Consider the following 10,233-nt stretch of genomic DNA (forward strand, 5'->3'; position numbering starts at 1 on the left):
AAACCATGGTGGGGACACTTGAGTAGTAAATCATTGAATCTTTCCCAACACTCATAAAATTGCTCACCCTCTCTTTGATAAAAATCACATATCTCTCTCCTAAGGGCATTGGTTTTAGACATAGGGAAAAACTTGGTGAGGAACTTATTACTCAATTCATCCCACGTAGTAATAGACCCAGCAAGAAGTGAATTCAACCAAGCTTTTACTTTGTCTTTTAATGAGAAAGGGAACATACAAAGCCTAATTGACTCATCATTAAAATTTTGAAAACGGAATGTAGAACATATGTCAAGAAATTCCTTAATGTGCAAATATGGATCCTCTCTCTCTAGCCCATGAAAAAATGGTAACAGTTGAATGACAGAGGGCTTAAGTTCAAAGTGTGTTGCTGTAGTTTGTGGCAACACAATACAAGATGGTTGGTTAGCTGCAAGTGGTGAAAAATATTCTCTAAGGGTTTTCTCTGCTTGCACTAGTGGAAGTATTGGTAATAGTCTATTTGGGTCATCCATCACTTTTGAAGAACTATCTCGACTACTATCAATTTTTTACTCTTTTTTGACCAAACGATTTGTTGAATCGTGTTCCCAAACACTCATAAACTAACTAGACAAGGAAAGAAAGAAAAGTAAAATAAAATAAAATAAACCAACAACAATGAAAATTAACAAAATTTAAAATAAAAGAAATCAAACAACCAAACAATGAATTTAAAGATAAAGAATTTTTTTGTGTTTTTTAATTAAAAAATAATAATAAAAGACAACCTAAATTATAACCAGTGGAAGAGTCAAATCAATCTAGATTAAACTGACTTTTTGGCACAATCCCCGGTAACTGCGCCAAAAACATGTTGTGAAAATTTTAATATACTTGCAAGCGCACAAATCTAGAAATAGAATAGTGGTAGCGAGGTCGAACCCATATGGATTGTTATAAATTGAAAAGTCTAATTTAAATATAAAATTAATATTAATTCTAACCTAGTTGACCAAATTAAGTTTTAAGAGAAATTAAACCAATTAAACTAAGAAAATAATTAAAGTAAATGAGATTTCAATAAGACAAAAATTACCAAGGTTTCAAAATCCACCACTATTCAATTAGTAATTATCTAAATATTAATTAATCCCCAATTTTAGAGTGACAACTTGAAAGCAATCTATGTCATATCATGGATATAACAATTAAACCCAAATAAAATTAATCTTGTGTATGTTCTTTTTCTGCTTAATAGTATGATATCTAAGAATCTCATGTAAACATATTGAATAACAAAGAGTCAAAGTTTTCTTAAGTACTCTGTGTAAACAATTTAATAAAATACACGAAATCAAAGATGATCATGTATAAATTTTATAGATCCAAGCATAGATTTGATGGAATATCAATCCTAACAATCAATAATGCATGACAGAATTGATGAAAAGATTTTAACAACATCCAATTAATCATGTGAAATAAAAACTATAATCATCAAAGAATATATATAAGGAATTAATTAAATAAAAAGATAATTATTTCATTGAATAGAGTTTCATCCTTAACCTCAGTATAAGAAAATTAACAAGACATATTTGAATTGAGAGCAACAAAACAAATAAAAACAGCCATGGAAATTAAATAGCTGCTGCAACCGCTAGTCTTCTCTTACAGCCTTGCGTCTGCACTTCTTGCCTCCTCTGGCGGTAACTCTCCTCAAAAGCCAAAGTTCAGCTTTCTTATATAGTCTTTAAAATGGACCCCACCTCTTAAATTCCAAAGCCAAAAGGTTTGGCCTTTTTATTTGCTTGGTCTTGCATGTGCACTTCACTTGGATTTTTCATTCTTTTTTTAACGCCATACAATTGCTTCTCACGTGATGGCCATAATCGTCTTTGTCTTCATGTGCATGATGAATGAATTTGTCTTGAATTCACATGCATATTTGTCTAATTGCTCCTAAAATCAATCAATTAATGCCTCCACAATTGAGCTCCTTTATGTCATTTTTTATCCATAATCTTCAATTGAATCTATTCAACAAAATAATTCAATTAATTAAAAATAAGAAATAAAAATAACTAACAATTATATAATAAAGGGTATAATATGTCTATAATATATGCTCATTAAAACACTTCTTTTTCTTTATTTTTATTAAAGTGAAAGGGGGAACCTTTTCCTTTGATGATTATTTTATCATTGTTTCCATAACAAGGCATTTCTTTTCTTTGTTAGGAATAAAAAAACTCAAGTTATACACCAAAGAGTGATAGACAGATTAAAAATATAGGTACATATTCAACTGTTGGAATCTCATCCAACCTTCTGGGATATAGTTCTTTGTTTCCTTAACATCTTTGTTCTTTGATGGTCAGTTATTGTCTTCCTCTAAAGCTTGGTTTATTGATTCAGGTTTGTTGAAGCGTAAGAAGCCATCAACTGTTGAGCATAGTATTCAAGTTGTCAATGTGATAGCTACTGTACTGATTTTGAGTGACATATTATTGTACAACCAACTCGAAACACTTGCAAAGATCGCAAATCACACAATCAAGATGCACCAAGAACCAATCCAGAAGAAAACACAGAGAACTAAAACTATAAGGACTTAGGATAAGAACAAGAGAAATAACGTGGTTCAGCTAGCTTCAATCTAGCTTACATCCACGGGAGAAACAGAACCAAGTTTATTGATTGTTCAGAGACAACTACATAGTATTTGTCAAGCTAATTACAGAGTCTTTCAAGAAGCTTTCTCGTCAACCTTCTCAACTCACAATAGCTCTCTCACACACCCTTTGCTGTTACCAGAATCAGCTGTTTATAACAGCTTCGTTAACAAATTAGAATGAACCTAGAAATCACGTGATTGGCATGTGCAATAACAAACTCTTAACGATCTTGAAATCAACTTATTCGAGCACGTGAATCTCTCGTGCATCACTTAAACCAAAACGACTTTCATACATGTCGTTCCAGAAAGAAGAGTGTTGCTTTCCAAAACATGACATCAGCTGGTCGTTTCCATAATCCTGATTTGCTTCATAACACAACAATTCTCCATCTTGAACAAATCACTCCTTGATCCTAATTTCTCCTACCTGAGCATTTTAGCAATCACTCAGCCTAGCTTTGTCCAAGCAACTCTTGAACTTAGCTGTAGTTACAACCTTAATAAGGATGTCAGCAGGATTATCTTCAGTATGCACTTTCACCATACTAATCACACCTTTTGAGATTACATTTCTAATGAAATGTAATTTAATATCTATGTGTTTAGTTTTCTCATGGTGAGCTGGATTCTTACTCAAGTAAATTGCACTTGAGCTGTCATAGTGAACTTCAACAGTCTCCTGCTTAATTCCCAGTTCTGCTATCAATCCTCTCAGCCATAGAGTCTCTTTGACAGCTTCTGTTGCAGCAGTGTATTCAGCCTCTGTTATTGACAAGGCAACCACATGCTGCAAACTTGCCTTCCAGTTAATAAGACAACCATCCAAGAAAAACAGATAACTTGTTAGAGATCTTCTCGTGTCTAGGTCCCCAGCAAAGTCTGAATCAACATAACCACAGAGCCCTGCAACCTTTCCAGATGATCTTCTATATACCATGCCATACTCTTGTGTACCTTTTAAATACTTTAGCACCCATTTAACAGACTTCTAGTGTTCCTTTCCAGGTGCAGCCATAAACTTACTTACAACACTTAAGGTATGAGCTAAGTCAGGTCTTGTAAGTACTATAGCATACATCATGGAACTAACAACATTTACATAAGGGACTTTTGCCATTTCACTTCTTTCTTCATCTGTTTTGGGACATTGTGAACAAGACAGCTTGAAGTGAGATGCTAGAGGGGTTACAACTGACTTGCTGCTTGACATCCCAAAAGTTCTTAGAACCTTTTCCAGATACTTCCTTTGGGAAAGAATCATAGTACCCTTCTTTCTGTTCCTTATTATTTTCATACCCAAAATCTTCTTAGCTAGACCTAAATCTTTCATATCAAATTCTGAATTGAGCAGCTGCTTTAGAGCCTCAATCTCTCCTCTTTCACTACAAACAATCAGCATATCATCTACATATAACAATAGATATATGAAGTTGCTTGATTTTATCATCTTGTAGTAAACACATACATCATAGCTACACCTTAGATATCCATAAGTAACCATGAACTTATTAAATTTAAGATACCACTGCCTGGGTGATTGCTTCAGCCCATACAATGACCTCTTCAGCAGACACACACAGTCAGCAGACTCTGAATTTGTATACCCTTCAGGCTGTGTCATCAAGATATCCTCATGTAATCTCCCATGCAAGAAGACTATTTTGACATCGAGTTGATCAAGCTCCATGTCTTTTACAGCTGTTAAAGCCAATAGTACTTTGATTGATGCATGCCTGACTACTAGTGAGAAGACCTATTTAAAATCTACCCCAGCCCTTTGTGTACCCCTTAGCTATTAACCTAGCTTTGAATCTTTTAGGTTCAATAGTTGTTAATCCATCTTTGACTCTGTAGATCTATTTACATCATACTGTTATGATGTCTGCAGGTCTTTTAACATGCTCCCATGTATTGTTTTTCTTCAATGAGGAGATTTCTTCATCCATTGCCTTTTTCCATTCATCTATGTATGGACCTTAGATAGCTTCCTTGTAGTTCTTGGGTTCATCATCATCAATTTGATGAGATGCTGTTAGTGCATAAGCTATCAGATCTGCATATCCATATCTGATTGGTGCTTTTACTTTTCTTTTTTCTCTGTCTCTTGTCAGCTGGTATTCCTGATGCTGAGCTTCAGTCTGCCTTACTTGTTCATTTTTCTGATCATCAGAACCTAGATCAGTATTATCTTCATCTCCTGAAGCTGCTTTGTTGTAAGGCTTCACCTCAAACTGAATTTTGGTCTTATCCTCACCCTTAAGTGCATCTGTATCTGTGGGTTTCTTTATATCCAGTGCAACTTTTTCATTGAAAACTACATCCCTACTGATTATGTACCTGGGAGGGTTAAGATCTATACACCATAGTTTGAATCCTTTAACTCCTTCAGGATACGCAATAAATTTTCCTTTAAGAGCTCTTGGAGTAAGCTTCCCTTAGCTTACATGTGCATATGCTGGACATCCAAATACTTTAAGGCTGCCATAATCTGCTGGTTTTCCACGCCATTTCTCAAATGGGGTTTTGAAGTCAAATGCTGCAGAAGGACTAAGATTTACAAGATAGCTTGCTGTTAATAGAGTCTCAGCCCACAATCCTTTGGGAAGTTGTAACTGGATCATCATACTCCTTACTCTGTCCATCAGGGTTCTGTTCATTCTTTCGACTAACCCATTTTGTTGAGGTGTCAACCTTACAGTTCTGTGCCTTGTAATGCCATGATTTGCACAGTAGCCATCAAACTCCTGATTGCAAAACTCAAGACCATTGTCAGTCCTGAGTTTCTTCACCTTCAATCCAGTTTGATTTTCCACTAGGAATTTCCACTCTCTGAACTTCCCAAATACCTGATCCTTGTGCTTTAAGACATAAACCCATACTCTCCTTGAATAATCATCTATTATAGACAGGAAATAGGTGCTACCACCTAGTGAAATTGTCTGTGCTGGTCCCCATAAGTCTGAGTGTATGTATTCAAGGATGCCTTTGGTTGAATGAACTGATTTGCTGAAGCTATTTTCTTGTAGCTTTGCCTAATACACAGTCTTCACAAAAATCCAGTTCTGAGATTTGACCAGTGCCTAGAACCCCTTACTTCTGTAATTCTTTCAGTCATTTTAAACTCATATGCCACAACAAAGTGTTATCACAACTTGAATTGATTGACACTCCTGACAAACCAGTTATGGCTTCTCCATCCAAGACATATACCCCATTTCTTTTGTAACATTTCATAACAACCCCATCACCATTTGAAATTCTCAGCTCATTAGATTCAAGCTTAATACTAAGCCCCATTTCGTCAAGCATACCTAGAGATATTAAGTTCCTTTTGAGTTTAGGAACATATCTAGCTTCCCTTAATTCCCTCATTGTACCATCATGCAATTTTAGGTTTACATTTCCTATCCCCACAATCTTACAAACAGCATTGTTACCCAGCATAACTCTTCCTCTATCAGTCTCATGATAGTTTAATAGGTAATCTTTGAAGGGGCACATATGAAATGTACAACCTGAGTCTAGAATCTAGGTACCTTTTTGCACATGCTCTATAGCCACACATACTCCTACTGACTCATACCCCTCTTCCTCAGCAGTAACAGCAGCTCCATTTTGCTCCATTTTCTTGTTCTTTAATTCTAGGCAATCTTTCTTGAAATACCCTTCTTTCTGACATTGAAAACACTTTTTGCTTTTAGTCTTTTGTTTATTATTCCCTTGCTTCTTTTTCTTTCCATCATACTTATCAGTTTTTGCTTTTACTGCCAACACCTCTCCAGAGCTCATATTCCCTGACTTTTCTTGTAGTCCTCTAGTATTCAGAGCAGCCTTGACTTCATCCAGTGATAAGGTTTGTCTCCCATACATGAGTGCATCAACAAAGTTTGAATATGAAGATAGAAGTGAACTCACCAGAAGCAATGCTTTACCTTCATCATCTAAATCTTCATAAATTATTTCCAGTGTATCACAGACTTTGTTGAATTCATCTATGTGGTCTTCAAGAGATGATCCCTCAACCATTTTTAGCGTGAACATCATTTTCTTGATGTAAAGTCGATTGGCTAGGGATTTAGTCATATACACTCTTTCAAGCTTTGCCCACAGATCAACCACTGTTTTCTCTCTTGCAACTTCCCTGATCATAGAGTCCCCAAGACTCAAGATTATGGTAGTCCTTGCTTTTTTGTCAATCTCAGCAGCTTGTTGTGGTGTCATTGATGATGATGAAATGGAGGCTTCTGATCCCTCTTTCTTGGTGATTGGTTTTAAGGCATCACCCAGCCACTGGGTGATCAGTAGTGTCTCCATCTTAACCTTCCACATGTTGAAGTCATTATTCCCTGTGAACTTCTCTAGATCGATCTTTGAACCAGCCATACTTGTGTCTGATTTGTAGTCCAGGCTCTGATACCAATTGTAGTGATTTTGAGTGACAGATTATTGTACAACCAACTCGAAACACTTGCCAAGATTGCAAATCACACAATCAAGATGCACCAAGAACCAATCCAGAAGAAAACACAGAGAACTAAAACTCTAAGGACTTAGGATAAGAACAAGAGAAATAACGTGGTTCAGCTAGCTTCAATCTAGCTTACATCCACGGGAGAAACAGAACCAAGTTTATTGATTGTTTAGAGACAACTACAGAGTATTTGTCAAGCTAATTACAAAGTCTTTTGATTGACACTAAAAAGTGTACATTTAATAAGGATAAAATTATTAGTTTTTCACTTATTGTGTCGATTAATGCGTTCATTATTTCTACATTATTTTAATACTCCCCAAATATATTTTATGTTAAATTAATTCATAATTTGTTAATTTTTATCTTGTAAATATTTTTAAGGAATAAAGATGGAATTGGAATTGAAAGTGGGAACAAAGAAGAACTACTGGAACACAATTGAGGAGATCTAATAATAAAAAATAATAAAAAAAGGAACACAAAAACAAAAGAGTAAAAGGCAACCATGTTTTGGTTGCCTGTGATGGTTAGGAGGCCGAATAAAAAGAATAAAGAGGAGGCAATTGTTGCCTATAAAAGCCGGGGGCGAGAAAGGGAGAGAGCCAATTTGAGAGCAATTTAGAGAGCTGAAGCCGAGACTGAAGATTTTCTTTCTTTCCTTGTTTCCGTTTGTATCAATTTTCTTTGTAATATATTTCAAAAAGTTTATCAAATAAAAAGAGTGTTGTGTTTTCTTTCAATATGAGTAGCTAATTTTATTAAACTGAGGTGAATGGTGAAGCTCAATGTTTCAAACTATTAATTATTATTATTATTTTCTCAATTGAGTTTTTAAGTTTATTTAATTCTTTTCTAATTATTTTTATATCATGTTAATTTATAAATCTCACTGGATTTTATGGTATTTTGACATAATGTCGACACATTAATATAGTGTGGCACATTAGGTACTTTATTCTATATTTATCCACACACATAGAATTAAATGATATAATAATTAATTGGTAAAAGTGAGGTAAAATATAAATGAGAGAGTATTAAAATTATAGTTTGAATACAGAGAGTGGATCCTAAACTTTAGCTTATTTTTAAATTGATTTCAAATAATTTCTTTTCCCCACAATTAATTTTCTTAGTTTTACTAGATTTAAAACTCCTTGTGGTTCAACTCCGGTCTCACCGGGTTATATTATAACTAGACACTCTTATACTTGAGAGTAATACACTTTTGAGTCGTGTCAAGTTTTTGGCGCCGTTGCCGGAGAGTTTTCTAAATTTGGTATTAGTTTGTCTTTACTTTATTTTTATTTTATTTTAATATTTTTTTTTGTTTTGTCATTACCTTCTTTCCATAATTCTATTTTATTCTCTTTTTGTAAAACTTCAGTTAGCACCCCTCTTCTTTTCAAACCTTAACATTATCCATAAAATTTGTGAGAAACTTCATCTTAGCCCAAAAACCCTCGCAAATCAGTCCCCAAATCAAATTTATTTCTTTAAATTTCTGCAATTTACTTTCCGTATTTATTTTAAATGGTCAGTTCTACCGCCTAACTGTTATTTAAATTTTGTTAATTTATGTATTTTATTTATATGGTCGGTTTTACAGCCTAGTATTTTAATTTTAGTTTATTTATTTTTGTGCATTAATTTATTTAATTTTATGTTTTATTATATGACTGGTTTTAAAATACTACCTAAACTGTTTCTTTTACTGGCTGGTTTCACCGCCTAATTTATTTATTTATTTTTCAGTTTGTTTATTTTTATGTAATTTTCATTTAGCGTTTTTGCATCATTAGTTTAGCACACATCATTAGCATTGCATGCGTCTTTGGTCTCGAACAAATAGTGGTAGATTAATTAGAAAATCACCTTCACCACCCTTAAATATGGCTGACATAGGAGTTGAAAATTTTTCGGAGCACGAAAATGACCAAGCCTTGCAAAATCTTCATGAACAACCTAGGACCCTTAGAGACTTCATGCATCCTACTAGAACAAGGTCACCATCATGCATAGTTTTCCCTTCTGATGCATCACGTTTTAATTTCAAGCCTGGTATCATTCAACTTTTGCCTACCTTTCATGGTTTTGAGTCTGAAAATCCATATTTGCATTTAAGGGAATTTGAGGAAGTCTGTAACACATGTACTGATCAAAATTGTAGCATGAATATAATCAGCCTTAAGTTTTTTCCTTTCTCACTTAAGGATAAAGCTAAACTTGGCTAAAAAATCTTAGGTCAGAATCCATTAGAACTTGGAATGAAATGCAAGCACAATTTTTGAAAAAATTCTTCCCACCCCACAGAACAAATTCTTTCAAAAGACAAATCACCACTTTCACTCAAAAACCAGGAGAAACTCTCTACCAATGTTGGGATAGGTTTAAAGAACTACTTAACATTTTCCCACATCACGGTTTTGAAACATGGAGATTAGTGTCTTATTTCTATGAGGGATTAACATCCCAAGGTAGACAAGTCATTGAAATGATGTGTAATGGTGAGTTTAGGGATAAAATTCCTCAAGATGCATTAGATTATTTTGACTATATAGTAGAAAATGCACAACACTGGGATACAGTTGGTTCTTATGAGTCGTCAAGTAAACCCCAGTCATCTCCATCTGGTGGAGGCATGCATAACCTTAGGGAAGAGCATGATTTTCAAGCCAAATTTGCATCATTAGGTAGAAACGTTGAAGCATTAGAGTCGAAAAAAAATGATCATGTAAAGTCTGTTCAAAATATTTCATGTTATGTTTGCGATTCTACTGACCATTCTACGCAGGACTGTCCAACTTTACCAGCTCTGAGAGAAAGTCTGCATGAACAAGTAAATGTCGTTGACAATTTCAAAAGGCCAAATCCAAATCCATACTTCCAAACTTACAACTCTGGTTGGAGAAACCACTCAAATTTCAGTTGGAGAAATGACAATCATGCATAACCTTCACAACCAGTTCCTCCACGTCAAAATTTTCAAAACTCCCAGAGTTACCCACCATATGTCCCACCACCAAGAAAAATTCTGGAAGACACATTGCATTCGTTTATTGAAAAACAAGAGTCGATCAATAACCAAACGATGCAA

At 34.5% G+C, this 10,233-nt stretch overlaps 1 non-coding gene across 1 annotated transcript; it reads left to right on the plus strand.

Moving 5' to 3' along the window:
- On the plus strand, nucleotides 1–107 carry LOC112495694 (small nucleolar RNA R71). Its single transcript, XR_003062023.2, has one exon. It is a non-coding gene; the product is annotated as a small nucleolar RNA R71 (small nucleolar RNA).
- Nucleotides 108–10,233: the final 10,126 nt, after the last annotated feature.

The sequence above is a fragment of the Citrus sinensis genome, chromosome 9, assembly GCF_022201045.2.
Source record: "Citrus sinensis cultivar Valencia sweet orange chromosome 9, DVS_A1.0, whole genome shotgun sequence".
NCBI lineage: Eukaryota > Viridiplantae > Streptophyta > Magnoliopsida > Sapindales > Rutaceae > Citrus > Citrus sinensis.